The following is a 20,794-nucleotide window of genomic DNA, read 5'->3' as shown; positions in this document are numbered from 1 at the left end:
TAAAATCATGCTATAGTTTTAGATCAGGCAAATATAACTAAAATTAAATTTATTGTATATTCACTAACTACTTATCCAACTCTCTTCTTTATACATACACTCTAGTGTTTCATTTTCCCTCTCCAGTTATTCTGCTGCATTTCTTTCCAGCATGGTCTGTGACTGAAAGTAGAAATTTTGTCATTTATTATTTATCCTTCACCTTTGAAAGATATAACTTTGGTGCTCATTTCCTCAGCACAGATTCTGAAATTGTAAGCATACAGAGAAGATCAGAGTGGTTCCTGGTCAAGGATGGTCTGCAAATTTGTGAAGCACTCCATATTTTTAAAAATGAATGATATCTTAGTAGCACATACATTAAGCTGATTATTTTTTCCTGCATCACTATCAATATTTTACCCTAGATTTCTTATTTTTGTAACCCCTGAAGAGAAGTTACTTCATTCAGAATTTTTTTTCACTTTTCACTTTCTGTATTTGAAAATATAGATCTCAGTATATGTAGCTTTTCTGACATTTATTATTTCTATTCCCTGATGTTTCTTGATCTCTAGTTTTGTGATAGACAAATGGAGAAAATTTGGGTAACAGTTATTTGAAATATTTCTTCTCTTCCCTTTTCCCTTCTTTTTATTATGGGTAGCTAATGTACACATTTTCTCATTATCCACTGTGACTTGGAGTCAAGATTTGTTCAAGGTGAAATCCAAAGTGGGCTTAGATTTGAGGTCACACTTGAAAGGATTGTACAGTAGTCATCCAAATCCCATCAGTTTTGGAAGCAAAACATTCATTCTTTCTGCTTCTGAGAGCAAAATAAAACCTACCTTAAATATCACAGGCTTGGGACTCTAGACAGAGATTATCAATGGCTACAAACATTGCCATGTCCAATACAATACCTTCTCCTCTGGAGCATGCAGGTAGAGAGATCGACTCATGAGTAGATCTGCTATTAAGTGAGGAGCTTGTTTATTTAATTATACATTGCTTGTGGCAGCAATTGTTCAAGTTAATGCTTATGACCCACTCCTTTTTTGCCCTAGAAAACTAATCAAAGGGGCTATACTAGCTCCCTAGTTCCATATGGAATGTAATATGTTCAATTTATGGTATCACATATTTTTTTCTTTGATCAAACTTCTTTATTTTTATTGGATATATTCTTTATTTACATTTCAAATGTTATCACCTTTCCCAGTTCCCCACCTCCCGGATAGCTCCTATCCCATCCTCCGTCCCCCTACTTCTATGAGGATGTTCCTCCACAAACCCCACTCCCACCTTCCCACCCTTGATGCCCCTACACTGGAGCATCTATCAAGCCTTCAGTGGACCAAAGACCTCTCCCCCATTGATGTCTGACAAGGCAATCTTCTGCTACATATGCAATTAGAGACATGTGTACCCCTTGGTTGATGGCTCAGTCTCTGGGAGCTCTGAGGGGTCTGGTTGGTTGATTTTGTTCTTCCTATGAGGTTGCAAACCTCTTTAGCTACCACAGTTCTTTCTCTAACTCCTCCATTGGGGACCCTGTGCTCAGTCCAATGGTTGGCTGCGAGCATCTGACTCTGTATTTGTAAGGCTCTGGCAGAGCCTCTCAGGAGATAGCCGTATCAGCCTCCTTTCAGCAAGCTTTTCTTGGCATCCACAATGGGGTCAGGTTTGATGACTGTGTATGGGATGAATCCCCAGGTGGTACAGTCTCTGGAACTTCTATCCTTGTTCCAGAAGTGTGCTATCATCCCTCTGGAAGTGCTGATGGTAATACTCTTGTTTCATGCCTGCAACAATTCATGAAGCACAGTCCAGTTATACACCACAGAGTCCAACACGCAACACATCATGGTGAAACAAAAACTAGAGGTGTGCAAATTTACAAAAAAGAAAACAATGGACATGGTATTAAAAAGTATAATAATAATAATAATAATAATAATAATAATAATGGTTAAAAGCTAATTTTAAAACTCTCCAGGAAACAGAAGAAAATGGGAGACGTCCTATTTTCTCTCTGAATCCTAATGGAGATATTCTTAGTTCTGGTTAAAGTATCTGGATCTTTTTGGGGACATTAAGTTCCATTTCTGTCTGTTGCCTATTTTTGGTGCACCAAAAACTTGTCTATATGTGTGTCAATTTATGTTGTCTATTGTTTGAGTGGCTGAATGATTGTTGTGTTTATGTTATGTGTTAAAAAGAAAACATAAAATGGTTAAAAAGGGGCGTTATTTACTGGCAGTCCTGTCAGTCTGCAATTTACACAGAAGAAGATGATTAAAGGAACTTCACATTCTTAACTATGAGTTAAACACAGCTGGAAAAAAAAGCTACTTTTAAGAGGCCAGCAGTCTCAAACTTAATGGTTAATTCTCCTGAAAACATTTCTACCATGGTGATGGTTGGGTTCAAGGTGTTTTGTTCCCCTGAAATTACAGCTGGAAAAATATATATATGTGGTTTAAATTAAAAAAAAAAAGAAAGAAAAGAAAACAATGGAAATCTGAAGAAGAAAGTATGGAATAAAAGCAGAAGGAGGTTACGGGACCATGTGTAGAAATCAGGAAGAAAATATACTTAAGACCTTTAGCCAACCGGATAAATGGCATAGATATTAGTATTAACAAATTCATAGGTAGAGTTGGAGACAGATTTTAGCAATTCTGTATAGAGGAAGTAATTAAATGAAGCTCAGAGAAGAAAGCTGGTTATACTGGGGAAAATAGAACTAAACCTTTTTGAAGTGGTAGAGGAAGAACCTGTCCACACAGGAGTGTAGTATCTAAGAAAACAAGAATAGATGGAAAGACATCCCAGAGAAAGTGATTGAAACTATGCTTCAGAGGACATAAGTACTAAATTTAATCAAAGTAACTTTTCCCCAGTGAAGTTCAGGGGCAGACAAATCATTATTCTTACCATAGTTTAAAAACACACAAAGAAAAAAACAAAACAAACAAACAAACAAACAAAACCCAGCACAATTAGTTGTATAATCTAAGCAGTTTCATTTCAGTTTCAAGAAACTTTCAGGGAAAATAATGAATGATAATAGCATACAGGGGGCATGAGATGCAAGCTATAAACTATGCTGATTTGGAAGCGATGATATCCTTGGGAAAGAGGTAAGTAATGTGGACCTATAAGGGAATGGTATGGGTACAGGTTTCTAGATGAGTGTAGGGGCACTGCAGTCTAAGGGTGGGGTATGCCGCACTTCTTTTCTGCAAGAACCTCACCATGCATGCACTCAACACAGTGAACCCTGGCAATTGTCCTGATAAGTTCTGCCTGGTGGAATGAGGTGCTGTGGCCAACATGGAAACGTGTCCAGACTCTCTTGTATCCCTCCTATTTAGCGAACCCTTTATCCTGTCATATCCTGGCCCATCTTCTGGGTACTAGTAGCATACTCAGATACATGTAGAATATGATTCAAGAATACATGTAGAAGGCATGAAATAAGATATCAAGACCAAGAAAGAGGCTGAGTAGAGGTCAGACCCCTAACTTGGAGAAGAAGTAGGTTTATGTGCTAAAACTCTACTTGAGGCTAGGGAACTAGGTGCAGGTCTAAAACGCGAGGCTGCATTGAATCATTATGATGCAGCTCTGTAATCTCCTCGAGCACTCAGTCATAGTGTAAATAATGTCAGAGATGCTGAGCAAAAGATGGCCTCTGAAGTGTGTGAAGAAGGTGCTGTTCAGACATTGAAAAATCCTGCCAGAATCCAGCCCTCACACTAAATCCAAGTGAACACTGGGTAACCACAGCAGTGAGAATTTTCAGAAACACTCAAACCAATTCCAATTTTTGTCTACACTCACACACATATACACAGAAGAATGAACGAATGAAAGATATACCCATTTCCAAACAGAAAAAAGTAATTTTAGTCTCTGTAATGTACCACCATTTGTGTATCTTCTGAAAAGAACTAGAAAGTTCATTGCTAGAAAAAATAAACATACCCTCCAGACATAATTAACATAAACTTACTGAGTATGGCACATATTAGAAAATATTTAACAGGACATCTACACCAACATTTTATCATTTAGTTGGTCTCTATTTCTTTGTGTTTATAAGAGGAAAAAAATCTTACATGATACCTGATAATTTTTAGCAAAAAGAAAAAGCAAAGATAGTAAAATAAAAACACAAGGATGAAAGTGAAAATTCTATTGAAAATCCAAGAAGCAGACAATGGTGTTTAGAAGTAAAGAGGGCTCAGCATTAATTAACTAATCTCATCTTTCTCTGATGTGTCACTTTGCCTGCCCCTGATGTTATTGTTTTGGATTAAAGATATGTACAAGTGCCGTATCTATATTTCACCTACACCTAGGTCTTTTGATGTGATCCTGTGATTGAATAGACATGTTGCTGGATTCCTCTACAAATTAAGAATGCATGCTATAAGTGAGTATATATAAAACATGGCAAAAATAATTGGCTGAGTTGAATTCAGCTTCAGTTTTTATTTTCCATAATAAATCTAGAGATAAGTGAGGTAAAAAAGAGAAAGTAGAGAGAGCAAGCAGAATATAAAAACTAAAATATTAGGAGATCTAAGTGCATGCATAACTATATAAAATGTCAGTTGTCTAAACACATAGACTGAACTATATTAATCAGAGTAAAAAATAAACCAACTTCATATTCTATATGGCAAATTTTTCAATTTCATTATACTGGGCTAGATTTAACTCATGCTTTTATAAACATGTAGACATGTATGCACATTTAAACATACACGAGTCTGTGATTTTCTCTGTGTGTGGAGAAATATACAGGCTTATTTTGCAAATATGTGTGTGTGAGAGAGAGGGAGGTTACCTACTTTTTGCTTTTAATTTTATAATAATAATAATAAATTTTATTACAACTATACAAATGTATATTATATTATTATAATATAATGCCAGTAATAATAATAATTATTATCATTATTATTATTATTATTATTCATCTGAGCCACAGTTTTTCCTCTTGCTCTCCTCCCAGACTCTCCTCCATCCTCTCCTCCTCCATTTTTAATTCAGGACAGAGCAGGTCTCCCATGGATGTCAACCAGACATGACATATCAAGTTGCAGTAAGACAAAGCACGTCTTCTATTAAGGCTGGAAAGAGCAATTCAGTATGAGGAAAAGGGTCCCAAAAACTGGCAAAAGAGTTAGAGACAGTCCCTGATACCACTATTAGGAGACCCATCAGAAGATCACACTATACAAATGTAACTATGTAGAGGGTCTAGGACAGGCCATACAGGCTCCTTGGTTGGCAGTTCAGTCTTTGTCAGTCCCTATGAGCCCAGGTTAGTTTATTCTGTAGGTTTGCTGGTGGTGTGTATGTCTGTGACCCATCTGGCTCCTGCAATTTCTCCTCCCCTATTCATTAAGTTTCTTTGAACTCTGCCTAATGTTTGGGTGTGGGTCTCTGAATCTGTTTTCATTCAGTTGTTGGATAAAACCTATCTTATGACAATTGGGATCAGCACCAATCTATGAGTATTGCAGAATATCATTAGGAGTCACTGGATGATTTTTTTGTTACCAGTTGCAATTGGTTCTGCAGTACTTGTGGTTCAGAAATTGTTGGAGAGGCAAACCAGTGAGTGTTCTGTCTTGAGACTCATGACAGAAGTGGGAACCAAGCCCTGACACTAACTGGAGGGCCAGGACTCAGAAACCTAGGATAGTGTACAGGCTTCTATTTCTTGGTTCTTCATTCAAAGTGCCTGGAAGAAATTTCACCTCTGAAGTTTTGTGGATACATATCCTAACATTTAATCTAGTAATTGAGAAATAAAGAAGAGAAGGAGGAAGGATGTCTTAGTCAGAGTTTCTATTTCTGTGCAAAACATCATGACCAAGAAGCAAGTTGGGGAGGAAAAGGTTTATTCAGCTTACACCTTCCACACTGCTGTTCATCACCAAAGGAAGTCAGGACTGGAACTCAAGCAGGTCAGGAAGCAGGAGCTGATGCAGAGGCCATGGAGGGATGTTTCTTACTGGCTTGCTTGCTCTAGATTGCTCAGCCTGCTCTCTTATAGAACCCAAGACTACCAGCCCAGGAATGGCACCACCCACAAGGGGCCCTCCCCACTTGACCCTTATAATGCTTTACATCTGGATCTCATGGAGACAATTACTTAACTGAAGCTATTTTCCCTGTAATAACTCCAGCTTATGTCAAGTTGACATACAAACCAGCCAGTACAAGGGGGAAAAGGGCAAGAGGAGCATGAGGGTGAGGAGGAGGAGAAGAGGGAGGAGGAGGAGGACACTAGCTGCTGCCGTGACAGTGAATTTATGTTATGAAGTGCTTGTCCCCACAGCTTGGTCAGAGAAAATTCCAGATGAACCTCCCATATTTGTGATATCAAAACATGAGCACAGGTGTAAGAAAGGATGGAAAGATACAAATCCTACAAGCCTACCTGAAAAGAAATTGTGCTTACTAAATCTCAAATAAATTCAGCCACAATGTAAATATCTGTATTGTATTATAATTAACAAAATAAACATCCATGATATCACAGTTGAGGTGATGTAAATAATCCTCCAAATAAATACATATAGGGAAGGAGAAGACCTTCTCTATAAACAAATTCTAGTGTTTAAATATTTATTTATGATTTATTTATTTTTATTCTAGGTATAACTGTTTTGATTGTTTCTCTCTCTCTCTCTCTCTCTCCCTCTCTCTCTCTCTCTCTCTGTATGTGTGTGTGTGTGTGTATGTATGTGTGTGTGTGTGTGTACTATGTGTATGTCTAGTACCCACAAAGTTAATTGAGGATGTGATATACATAGTTGCTCGAGTTATAGCCAGTTGTGAGTTGCTATATAGGTGCTTGGAATTGAGCTCCAGTTTTGCAACAGCAGCAAGAGTCTAATAGTTGAACCCATCTGTCCAGCTTCAGTTCTTAAATCTTGAGTGAATGAGGTCAATAAGAAACCATCAAAGAATGTCATAAATTATATACTTAATATTCACCCGCATATGTGAAAACTCTGGAGTAAACTTAAAAATGAAACAAAAGATGTTTTGTAGTCTCAAAGTAGCTGTCTCACGGTACATACTCATACTATGAAGGAAGTCTCTGCAGGTGAGAAACTGGGAAACTGCCAACACTCTTATCCAAGCCAACAACATTTGTTTTTCCAACATTCAGACCATTGGTAGGGCCACAACAAATACACGGTTTGCATTCCCAGTACTTCAGAGTTGGATTCATGAGGTTCATGAGCTTAGAGCCATCTTGGGCAATAGAGGGAAGCACTGTCTCATAAAATATAGAGCTATGAACCTTTGAATACATCCCAAATCATATATATTCCTATAGTGTCTGTTTCAAATGTTTCCACCACTGTTCTTCAGAGTGTAGAGAACTACAGAACAGTAACTGCCACTCTTTTGAAGCCTTAACAGTAAAGAAAGACTGGAAGAGCCTGGCACATTGGACACTTAAACACAGCATCATTGAAGTCCCAGTCAAACTGAGAGCAAGACAAGAAGACTGACAGAAGCCTTAGCCTAGGAGTCACACATTTCCACTGTTATCAGTTTATCAATTACTCTCTGGGTGATAAATTTTCCATAATTATAAGGAATAGGAATGATAGGGGACCACAAGCAAGGTGGATGGCTCCAAAATTGTGACAATTTCCCTCTACATCTGAACTCATTTCAATATGAAAATTTTAAAGAAACCATATGTTTTTAAGTAATGGGCATTTCTGAAAATGAAAGTGTGAGAAAACAGCATTCAGTAAAATCATTTATTTCTCCTTCCTTGTAATACAAAGGATTCAATAACCTTTTGGCTTCTTTCTTAACACAAGGATCCTTGTTAATAGTAAGCTGAAAACCAGACTATGGTGAAGATAATGTGAATGTAGTTATATCAGGGACTAGACAAGGCTGCCCTCTGTCTCCATATCTTTTCAATATAGTACTTGAAGTTCTAGGTAGAGCAATTAGACAGCATAAGGAGGTCAAAAGGATACAAATTGGAAAGGAAGAAATCAAACTATTGCTATTTGCAGATGATATGATAGTCTACTTAAGTGACCCCCCCCCAAAAAAAAAAAACCACCAGAGAACTCCTACAGCTGATAAACAACTTCAACAAAGTGGCTCGTTATAAAATCAACTCAAGCAAATCAGTGGCTTTTCTATACTCAAAGGGTAAACAGACTGAGAAAGAAATTAGGGAAATGACACCCTTCACAATAGCCACAAACAATATAAAGTATCTTGGCATGACTCTAACCAAGCAAATGAAAGATCTGTATGACAAGAACTTCAGGTCTCTGAAGAAGGAAATCAAAGAAGACCTCAGAAAATGGAAAAATATTCCATGCTTGTGGATTGGCAGGATTAATATAGTTAAAATGGCCATTTTGACAAAAGCAATCTACAGATTAAATGTGTTCCCCATCAAAATCCCAACTCAGTTCTTCATAGAGTTAAAAAGAGAAATTCTCAAATCCATCTGGAATAACAAAAACCCAGGATAGCTAAAACTATTCTCAACAGTAAAAGAACTTCTTGGGGAATCAGTATCCCAGACCTCAAGCAATACTACAGAGCAATAGTGTTTAAAAAACGACATGGTACTGATACAGTGACAGGCAAGTGGACCAATGGAATAGGATTGAAGACCCAGAAATGAATCCACATGCCTTGGTCACTGGGTCTTCGACAAAGGAGCAGAAAACATCCAGTGGAAAAAAGATAGCCTTTTCAACAAACGGTGCTTGTTCAATTGGAGGTCAGCCTGCAGAAGAATGCCTATTGATCCATTCTTATCTCCTCTCCTCATACTAAGCTCAACTCCAAGTGGATCAAGGACCTCCACATAAAACCAGACACACTAAAACTAATAGAAAAGAAACTGGGGAAAATCCTTGAGGACATGGGCACAGGGGAAAAGTTCCTGAACAGAACACCAATAACTTATGCTCTAAGATCAAGAATTGACAAATGGGACCTCATAAAGTTACAAAGTTTCTGTAAGGCAAAGGACTCGATCAAAAGGACAAAATGGCAACCAACAAATTGGGAAGAGATCTTCACCAACCCTACATCCGACAGAGGGCTAATATCCAATATACACAAAGAACTCAAGGAGTTAGACTCCAGAGAACCAAATAATCCTATTAAAAAATGTGGTTCAGAGCTAAAAAAAAGAATTTTCACCTGAAGAAATTCGGATGGCCGAGAAGCACCTTAGGAAATGTTCAACATCATTAGTCATTAGGGAAATGCAAATCAGAACCACCCTGAGATTTCACTGATAAGTCAGAATGGCAAAGGTTAAAAACTCAGGAGACAGCAGGTGTTGGCAAGGATGTGGAGAAAAAGGTACACTCCTCCCCTGCTGGTGGGATTGTAAGATGGAAATCAGTCTGGCGGTTCCTCAGAAAATTGGGCATAACACTTCCAGAGGACCCTGCTATACTACTCCTGGGCATATACCTGGAGGATTTCCTGGCATTAGATAAGGACACTTGCTCCACTATGTTCATAGCAGTCTTATTTATAATAGCCATAAGCTGGAAAGAACCCAGATGTCCCTCAGTGGAGGAATGGATAAAGAAAATGTGGTACATTTACACAATGGAATACTACTCAGCAATTAAAAACAAGGATTTCATGAAATTTTTAGGGAAATGGTTGGAAGTGGAAAATATTATCCTAAGTGAGGTAACCCAGTCACAAAAGAATACACATGGAATGCAATCACTTAGCCAAGAAGCTCTGAATACTCAAGACACAATTATCATATCAAATGATTCCCAAGAAGAAGGAAGGAGAGGGCCCTGGTCCTGGAAAGGCTTGATCCAGCATCTTAGGGGAGTACTAGGACAGAGAAATAGGTAGGGGGTGATTGGGGAATGGGTGGAGAGAAGAGAGCTTATGGGACATATGGGGAGGGGGTAACTGGGAAAGGGGAAAGCATTAGAAATATAAACAAAGAATATAGAAAATAAAGAAAAGACAATTATATGTCTGTGGCCATCTATTTAATTTTTAGTGAACATTTTACTAATCATTTGATGATGTCATTCAATGTGCTTTGATCGTATTTACCCCATCGCCTCTCACTATCTCCTCCCAGATAAACCCCTACTTCCCTAAAACTTCATGTGCTTTTTGTTTTATTACACTGGGATGTGGTTTAGTGGTCGAGTGCTTGCCTGTCGTGCACCAGGATTTCCTGAGTGCAATCTCCAGGACTGAAAGAAAGCAAATAGCAAAGGATAATGCTCTGACAACTAAAAAATCTAAGTAGAGACCTACAAGGAACTGAGAGCCAAGAATAGCTATATATAAGAAATGTTATATTTGAATATCTACCAAAGGCCACAAAAGAAAATAAAAAAAGAATAATATAAAAAATAGTGAAATAACAAAAGAGACTTGAACAGGCCTGCAGAATATATTCTTCCAAATAACACCCTGAACTGTAAGACAACTTCTATCATTTATTTTCTTTTAATTTTCCTTTGCTCTTATTGTTACTGGATACATACTCCATCTTGCATTTGATGTTTTGGGCTTCCCACTCTCAAATTTGTTTCTGTAAGTTTTCTGAGTGGGATGCTTCTTTGCCACCGGCTATCAACTACAAGGAAGCCTTAAACTATGATTACAGGTAAGTCCATACCATCTTATACCAGTTGCCCTTTGACGTGGTGATTAGCAAATTTGAGATCATCAATTAAGTTTTAAGTAAGTAGTGGAATTCTGGAGGAACCAGTATAAAATATAAGAATAATGACTCTCAACAAAAGAATAATTATAAATAAAATTGAGAAATAGTGTCAGGGAATGACTGATAAATTCTCATTTTAGAAGGAGACTTTTTCCGTGTTTCTCAACCGTCCTAGTGCTATGACCTTTTAATACAGTGCCTCATACTTTGGTGACACCCCCAATCATAAAAATATTTTCATTGCTACTTTATAACTGTATTCTGAAATTGTTATGAATCATAATGTAAACATTTATGGAAATAGAGATTTGCCAAAGGTTCATAACAGACAGGTTGAAAACCACTGTCTTTTTCAGGGTCTTGGAGAATGTAGACTCCATCCACATAACTTCCTTTCACCATCTCCTATTGACTCAGCTTGATATATCTAAGAGGCAAGGAATTAGCAATAGATAAAAGCAAAGTATAAACTCATTTTAGTGTCACACTAAGAAATAATAATAACTTCATTAACAGTTTATACAATTGTCCATTTATACTCAACTGAGATCTGGTTTATATTGTAGCAGTCTGGATGAGAATACCATCAATAGCCTCATTTTGATTAGAAGGTATGATCTTTTGGAGTTGGTGTATTGCTGGGAGTGGGCTTTGAGGATTCAAAAGCCCATCTCAGGCCCAATGTCTTTCTCTGGGTCTTTTGTCTGCAAATCAGATTGTAAAGCTCTCATTTCCTACTCTGCACCATGCCTGTCTGCTTCCCACCTTGATAATCATGATTAATTCTGTGTAACTGTAAACAAGTCCCAAATTAATTTTTATAAAAATTATCTTGCATTGTATCTCCTCTCACCAATAAAATCCTAATACAAGACTCAATAATCTGAAGTACATTATCCTTTCTACCTAAGAGGGCCTATCTGTAAAATGTAGATAGATCTATGTAGATTTTCTAATGGACAATAAATAATGATCATTACTATGATAAATATTCTTATTTAATGATGTATGGAAACTTTCTTGGAAGTGACTTTCAACATATGTCCCAGATTGCCTTCAAATGTAACTGGTATTGTAGACTTTTTACAAAGCATAGGTTAGCTTCTAATTGTCACCCTCTGGCTTCAGCTTCTAGAAAACTTAAACTATATATGTATTAAATATGTCCAGTAATTTCTGTAATATATGGTATACCAATACAAGAGAGTATATTAGTTTCTGTCTTTTCTTCTACTGTTTAATCAAAAATTCTAAATTTTTGTTTAGTACTTTTTATATTTTTCTTTAAAAAATGATAGAAATCAAACAATCATGTCAGAGAAGTGGTTTTATGCACAGCCTCAATTAAGAGCAGAGATGCAGTAAATATTGAGCAAATGATTAGTGAAAATTCAGATTTAAGTACCTGAACCTCTATCATACATATCACAACACACTACAAAATGACATGTTCTATTGATGTTTAGACAGGTGAGTAGAACATTCATATTATAAATGTCTTACATATTATGATAACCATGCAATTTGAAAACTTCTAAGAGTAATCACTTAGTGTGGTTTCACTGAAGCTGAGAATGAAACAGAACATACTGACTTCATTAGCATTTTCAAACAATTTTTGCAACCTATTTCTTCTTGGCACCTCTCTGATATGTTTTCCCCACCTATTCAAACTCATAGCTTATTATGAATGTCTGAATGTACTGAATATCTACAATGTGACCCAAAATAGTTAAATCTAGGGATCTGGAGAGAATAATAGAAAACTGTCCTGCAATGTATGAATGAGGCCACTAGGTATTAGAAATTACACTGCTTTACCTTTCTCATTCCTGGGCCAAGCAAATGTAACTAACTGCATTTGGTACACCATATAAAAAGGATACATATTATCATGGCGGGAAATCATGATGATGGGTGCAGGAGACCACTGGTCACATTTTTGACAGGAAGTACAGGAAGATGAATGCTCTTGTTCAATTCACTTTCTCCATTTTTATCTACTCTATGACCACAGTGCCTGAGATAGCACCACTCACTTTTAAGGGTGGGTTATCCTCAATCACAGTTTTCTAGAAGCTCTATCAGAGACTAGTCCAAAGAGGCATTTCATGAAGAGGATTCTAAAGCCCAATGATGATCAATCATCAGAAACTAAGTCCCCAGGGTAACAGTGCTGGGAGGTTGGTCTTATTGAAGTGTTCTGGTCATAAAGACTCTGTTATCAGGAATGGATTAATACTGATATAGAAGGTATTCTTACACTTACTGCTTTGTTGTTTTTCTGCCAGGTGAAGAAAGAGTATGGGTCTTGTTTCTCATCTTTCTGCTGCCCACTAGATGAGCATGAGTAAAAACATTCTCACTTGATGCTGACTCTTCGATCTCAAGACTGTGAGAAGTAAATTTCTGCTGCTTACACATCATTGCCTGCTGTAGTTTGTTATATAGCACAAGCTACCTACAGATAGATGAAATTCAACCTGATGGAAGCTGGAATTTATGAAATTCAACTGACTCAAGAAATTACACCTCATGTATGCTGTGAATATAAACAAAAGATGCAACTCATATTTAAATTATTATCCATTATAGATTATTTATTCATGCTTGTAGATATTTACAAGTCCAAAGAGGGTACTAAATTGGTAAGGAGGCATTAAGCTCTGTGCAAATATTATTCTTGCTAAGTTTGAACTTAACATAGATTTTCATGTAATTAGATATAAACTAGGGAAAACAAGTGAACCATAATTAATGGAGTAAAGTATCTTTGTAACTACATTTAAAATAAATTTCTATTGTGGTCATAAAGCTTTCATAATTGTTAATTGAATAATTTTATTCTCCAATTGCTAGCACACTAAAATACATTTGAAATAAAAACAGTAACAAGCACGGCAAAATTATTTATTCAAAGGTTAGACAAACAAATCTTTCAATTTGCCAACTTTGAGCGTCAAAATTTATGCTTATTAACCTAGTAGTGCCTAAGAATAAACTTGCTTTCAAGAAAATTGGTTTTCGATGCACAGTGAAATCAGTCCATAGAAATAACAATGAATCGTTGGATGCTCATTTATACATGACAATGTATATGCTGACAAGAAAAACAGTTGCATTTCCAGGTAATTACTAAATTAAAAAACTAATTATAGATAATTTCTGAATAAAAAACACATTTGATAGACTTAGGAAAAAGGCAACAATTTTTGTTCCTAAAACACTATGTCCTTTTAAAAGAAAATATTATTCTTCCTAGGAGAAAGTCAATACTCAAAAGACTTTAATCAAAAGACAAGTAATTGATTTCCTTATTTTCTCCTTCATTATTCAGGAAATCAAATAGAAACTCATTTATGTGTTTAAAAACTCTCCAGCAATCAATAAGTATCTGTTGGTATACCTTAGAAATTATTTTTATGGGAGATTATACATAAGCATTTCATTAGAGTGAGTTTGTAAGGATTTCATCTAGCAGGGTCATATCTGAGTCAATAATACTACCAATGGATTCAGCTTCATTAAAGGGGAATGAAGGCTGTTACATACACAGAATAATGCTCCCACACTGACTCCCTGCTAGCATCTTCTTCTCTTTGATCCGGTTCTTACAAGCCTATAATCATCAAGTTTCAGACAGCCATTTCTTTAATGTGAAATAGAAATAGCTGAGAAGATAATTTCTTAAAGCAGGTAACACAGGATTGTGCCCTGCAGTGATGTATGATCCAATTCAGAGAGAATTGTATTGCCACTTAAATTGTGGACATATGGAATGAGATCAGAGTGGCCAGCAGGGCTGTGGGATGGCTGCCAAGAAGACCTGACAGAAGACTGTTCTATTGTCACCTTTACTTCTGGCAGATGAAAGCGTAACAAAGAACAAGTGATTCATTCTGTTGATGATTACAGAAAGAAAGACAAGCTTCTGGAGAAAGCGGGAAAAAGCTTGGGCTGCAAGTTTTCAAGTGCCACATTGCTAACATGGGGGCTCTTCCCTTCCTAAATTTCAACAGTGATGGTGCCTGCAGTGAGGAACCTATTTGTACAAGAAATCATTTGACCGAGTGAAGAAAAATGGCCACACACAGCTGATGGCCTTTGTAGGTTGCCTTCATCACTGTTAATAGATCGCTCTTTGATATCCCGATATAGCATACATTACCACAAAGACTTTGTGCTACCAGGAGATTTCATAATTTCAGTAATAAAGTTCCCTTTAAAGTAACTCTTAGTGCATAATATCAACCTCTGTGCTCAGAAAGGATCTCATGTCTCAGTTCTCGTTGGCATATAATCAGACTCTGAAATCTCTCTTAAATATGGAACTAATAATTGTTTTCTTATTTGAGGAGAGGATATTGATGTTATTTCTGATCATAAAAGTAATTCAAACATTGCACATGGGCTGAGAAGATGGCTCAACAGGTACAGGCAGGCATGTGCTGTCCATCCTGAACACCTGAGTTAAGCATCTAGGGTCCATTTGGTGGAAGAAAACGCCAACCTAGGCAAGTTGTTTATTCTCTGACTGTAGTAAGTATACTGTTGTGTGTACCTGCATATACATGCACATACATAAATAAGGGAGGAAGGGAGGAAGGGAGGAAGGGAGGAAGGGAGGGAAGGAGGAAAGGAGGGAAAGAGGGAGGAAGGAATGAAGAAAGGAAGGAAGGTAAGAAGGAAGGTAGGAAAAAAGGTAGGTAGGAAGGAAGGAAGGAAGGAAAGAAGGAAGGAGCAAGAAGTGTAAAAATATTAAAAAAGTACACATAGAAAATATAAAAGTTTCACATCTACCTAAAATAGCTGTGAGAAGATGAGTCAGAGAACTTTATGTTCTGAATGCTGTAAATAAATTAAGAAAGAAATAGGAAGTCTTTTTAATGAATGAACAATTCCTCACCAACAAATAGGAATGATGTAAATGGTTACATATAAACTAGCATATAGATGTAGAGTAGATCAAGTCAGAATGCCTGAAAGTAATTTTATGACAGTTCTACATGCCAAACACTGGAGAGGGGGAAACCAGGAGCAGCAAGAGCATTAATGTAGTCATAATAATACAAGAGAGAGTTAAAATGTTTAAACAATTTCCCACTGGCTTAACTAGAAAAGCAAGGTCAATGTAAGATGCATGGTGATTATGAAATAAGAACAATGAAAAGGAATGAGGGCAAAAATTAATGAAGCAAGAACAAATTACTGCTATTGATAAAGAATTAAAAATCATCCTAGAACTCGGCTTCCCGCCAGGCAGGAGAGACTCACCTCCATCTTGATTTCAGACTCCAGAGATCGGACAGACTGAGGTACACAAACATAATCCGAGGCCAACACCGCAGGGGTCTGAGCCCGACGGGCATTGGCCTGCACCCAGGCCCTGGGCTGTTCGGGTGGCCATCGGGGTGCCAACCCAGCCAGGAGGTTTTTTGGCCCTGGCCAGCGCACGCGCCACCATTTTGCCTACAGGACCCAGAGTGCTCGGGAGGGCAGAGACGGCTAACAAGCGTAGCCTGAGGCTAACAAAACGGGGGTCTAGGCCCCAAAAGGCACAGGACTGACCCCAAGAACTGGGCGGCTTGGTGGGCCATCTGTGTGTCAACCCGCCCAGGAGATTGTTAGCACAGCAGACTCTCCCGGTGCTTTCGGGGAGCGCGGACGCGCATGCCGGCCATCCGGGTCACCTGGCTGACCCAATTAACAGTCATAGCCCTAGGGGAACTTTGCTCGGACCTTGGCCTCCCAGGCTTTTGCCTGGACTCAGGGACTGGGCAGCCAGGCTAACCTTGTGTGCGCCAGCCTGGTTGGGGAATCGGCTGCCCAGCGGAGTGAGCGGAACACAGGGGAGGTCACAGCAGCATACACCTTCGGCGCTCCCTGGGGGTGCACACTGGCTCCATCTAGTCCACAGACACAATCTGGGGCAAGGCCTCAGGCGGAAGCCCTCAGCTCAACTCTCTCCGCTTCAGATCAGCCTGGGCGGCCGCTCCACATCTCCAGGTCCCTCAAGAGGCTAGCGGGGGCTTCCGGGCGGCCAGCTGGGAGAAGTCGGTGTGCTCTGGTAAATCCTGCGGGCCCCAGCAGGAGCCTTCAGGTGCCTGCTTCGGGATCTGAACAGCCTGGACAGCAGCACCCTGTCTACAGGCAGTGCAGGGTGTAAGCTGTGCACCAGAGGCCAACTGGGAAGGGGCAGCTTGCACTAGTGAGTCCAGCACTGACAAGACCAAGTAACACCAGTGAGAGCTAGATGGCAAAAGGCAAACGCAGGAACGTCACTAACAGAAATCAAGGCAATATGGCAACATCTGAACCCAATTCTCCTCTACCAGCATGTCCTGGATACCCCATCACACCAGTAAAACAAGATTTGGATTTAAAATCACTGGTCATGATGCTGGTACAGGAACACATGAAGGACATACTTAAAGAAATTCAGGAGAAAATGGATCAAAAGTTAGAAGCCCTTGCAAGGGAAACACAAAAATCATTGAAAGAAATCCAGGAGAATACAAAAGCCAACAAGGAGGAAATATAAAAAACACTTAAAGAAATACAGGAGAACTTTGGTCAACAGGCTAAGGTCATGAAAGACGAAACACAAAAATCTCTTAAAGAAATACAGGAGAACTTTGGTCAACAGGCTGAGGTCATGAAAGAGGAAACAAAAAATCTCTTAAAGAATTACAGGAAAGCACAAACAAGCAAGTGAAGGAGCTAAGCAAAACCATCCAGGATCTAAAATCAGAAGTAGAAACAACTAAGAAAACTCAAAGGGAGACAACTTTGGAGATAGAAAGCCTTGGGAAGAAATCAGGGGACAGAGATGCAAATATCAACAACAGAATACAAGAAATAGAAGAAAGAATCTCAGATGCTGAAGATTCCATAGAAACCATGGACTCAACAGTTAAAGAAAATGCAAAATGCAAAAAGCTTGTAACCCAAAATATCCAGGAAATCCAGGACACAATGAGAAGACCAAACCAAAGAATTATAGGCATAGATGAGAGTGAAGATTTATAACTTAAAGGGCCAGCAAATATCTTCAATAAAATTGTGGAAGAAAACTTCCCTAACCTAAAGAGAGAGATGCCCATGAATATACAAGAAGCCTACAGAACTCCAAACAGACTGGACCAGAACAGAAATACTTCCCGTCACATAATAATCAAAACACCAAATGTTCTAAACAAGGAAAGAATATTAAAGGCAGTAAGAGAAAAAGGCCAAGTAACATATAAAGGAAGACCTATCAGAATCACAGCAGACTTTTCACCTGAGACTATGAAGGCTAGAAGGTCCTGGGCAGATCTCATGCAGACTCTAAGAGAACACAAATGCCAACCAAAACTACTATATCCAGCAAAACTCTCAATCACCATAGATGGAGAAACTAAGATATTTCACGACAAAACCAAGTTTACCTAATATCTATCCACAAACCCTGCCCTACAAAGGATAATAGGAGGACAACACCAATACAAGGAGGGAAACTTCACCCTGGAAAAAGCAAGATAGTAACCTTTCATCAAACCCAAAAGAAGTTAAGCAATCAAATTTAAAAAATAACGTCAAAAATGATAGGAAGTAACAATCACTATTCCTTAATATCTCTTAACATCAATGGACTTAATGCCCCAATAAAAAGACACAGACTAACTGACTGGATACGTAAACAGGACCCTATATTTTGCTGCTTACAGGAAACACACCTCAGGGTCAAAGACAAAAACTACCTTAGAGTAAAAGGCTGGAAGACAATTTTACAAGCAAATGGTCTCAGGAAACAAGCTGGAGTAGCCATTTTAATATCAGATAAAATTGACTTTCAACCCAAAGTCATCAAAAGAGATTCTGAGGGACACTTCTTGCTGGTCAAAGGAAAAATACAACAAGAAGAACTCTCAATCCTGAACATCTATGCTCCAAATGCAAGGGCAACCTCTTTCATAAAAGAAACTTTATTAAAACTCAAAGCACACATTGCACCTAACACAATAATTGTGGGTGACTTCAACACTGCAATTTCCTCAATGGACCGATCAGGAAAACAGAAACTAAACAAGGACACAATGAAATTAATTGAAGCTTTGGACCAATTAGATTTAACAGATATATATAGAACATTCTATCCTAAAACAAAAGAATATAACTTTTTTTCAGCACCTCATGGTACCTTCTCCAAAATCGACCATATAATTGGTCACAAGACAGACCTCAACAAATATAAGAAGATCGAACTAATCCCATGCCTCCTATCTGATCACTATGGAGTAAAAGTGGTCTTCAATAGCAACAGAAACAATAGAAAACCCACATACACGTGGAAATTGAACAATACTCTACTCAATGATACCTTGGTCAAGGAAGAAATAAAGAAAGAAATTAAAGACTTTTTAGAACACAATGAAAATGAAAACACAACATACCCAAATCTATGGGACACAATGAAAGCAGTGCTAAGAGGAAAACTCATAGCCCTGAGTGCCTCCAAAAAGAAAACGGAGAGAGCATACATTACCAGCTTAATGACACACCTGAAAGCCCTAGAACAAAAAGAAGCTATTTCACCCAGGAGGAGTAGAAGGCGGGAAATCATCAAACTCAGGGCCGAAATCAATCAAGTAGAAACAAAGAGAACCATACAAAAAATCAACAAAACCAGGAGCTGGTTCTTTGAGAAAATCAACAAGATAGATAAACCCTTAGCCAGACTGACCAAAGGGCACAGAGAAAGTATCCAAATTAACAAACTTAGAAATGAAAAGGGAGATATAACAACGGAAACTGAGGAAATCCAAAAAATTATCAGATCCTACTACAAGAGCCTGTACTCAACACAACTGGAGAATCTGGAGGAAATGGACAATTTCCTTGACAGATACCAAATACCAAAATTAAATCAGGACCAACTAGACCATCTAAACAGTCCCATAAATCCTAAAGAAATAGAAGGAGTCATAGAAAGTCTTCCAACCAAAAAAAGGACAGGACCAGGTGGTTTCAGTGCAGAATTCTACCAGACCATCAAAGAAGAGTTAACACCAATACTCTTCAAACTATTCCACAAAATAGAAACAGAAGGAACACTACCCAATTCCTTCTACGAAGCCACAATTACGCTGATACCAAAGCCACACAAAGATCCAACAAAGAAAGAGAACTTCAGACCAATTTCCCTTATGAACATCGATGCAAAAATACTCAATAAAATTCTTGCCAACCGAATCCAAGAACACATCAAAACGATCATCCACCATGATCAAGTAGGCTTTATCCCGGGTATGCAGGGTTGGTTCAATATACGGAAATCCATCAATGCAATCCACTACATAAACAAACTCAAAGAACAAAACCACATGGTCATTTCATTGGATGCTGAAAAAGCATTTGACAAAATTCAGCATCCTTTCATGCTTAAAGTCTTGGAGAGAACAGGAATTCAAGGCCCATACCTAAACATAGTAAAAGCAATATACAGCAAACCAGTAGCCAGCATCAAACTAAATGGAGAGAAACTTGAAGCCATCCCACTGAAATCAGGGACCAGACAAGGCTGCCCCCTTTCTCCTTATCTTTTCAATATTGTACTTGAGGTACTAGCTCGGGCAATTCAACAACATAAGGAGGTCAAAGGGATACAAATTGGAAAGGAGGAAGTCAAACTATCATTATTTGCAGACGACATGATAGTCTACCTAAGTGACCCAAAAAACTCCACTAGAGAGCTCCTACAGCTGATAAACAACTTCAGCAAAGTGGCAGGTTATAAAATCAACTCAAGCAAATCAGTGGCCTTCCTATACTCAAAGGATAAGCAGGCTGAGAAAGAAATTAGGGAAATGACCCCCTTCACAATAGCCACAAGCAATATAAAGTATCTTGGGGTGACTCTTACCAAACATGTGAAAGATCTGTATGACAAGAACTTCAAGACTCTGAAGAAGGAAATAGAAGAAGACCTCAAAAAAATGGGAAAACCTCCCATGCTCATGGATCAGTAGAATCAATATAGTTAAAATGGCCATTTTTAACTATATTTCTAATTCTTCA

The 20,794-nt window shown here is 38.2% G+C and overlaps 1 non-coding gene across 1 annotated transcript; it reads left to right on the top strand.

Moving 5' to 3' along the window:
• The first annotated feature begins 222 nt into the window (after positions 1–222).
• Positions 223–329, top strand: LOC127693094 (U6 spliceosomal RNA). Its single transcript, XR_007979576.1, has one exon. It is a non-coding gene; the product is annotated as a U6 spliceosomal RNA (small nuclear RNA).
• The last annotated feature ends 20,465 nt before the right edge of the window (positions 330–20,794 follow it).

Source organism: Apodemus sylvaticus, chromosome 9 (assembly GCF_947179515.1).
Source record: "Apodemus sylvaticus chromosome 9, mApoSyl1.1, whole genome shotgun sequence".
Classification (NCBI taxonomy): Eukaryota; Metazoa; Chordata; class Mammalia; order Rodentia; family Muridae; genus Apodemus; species Apodemus sylvaticus.
The sequence above is the reverse complement of the archived record's forward strand: the minus strand, read 5'-3'. Positions and strand labels throughout refer to the sequence as shown.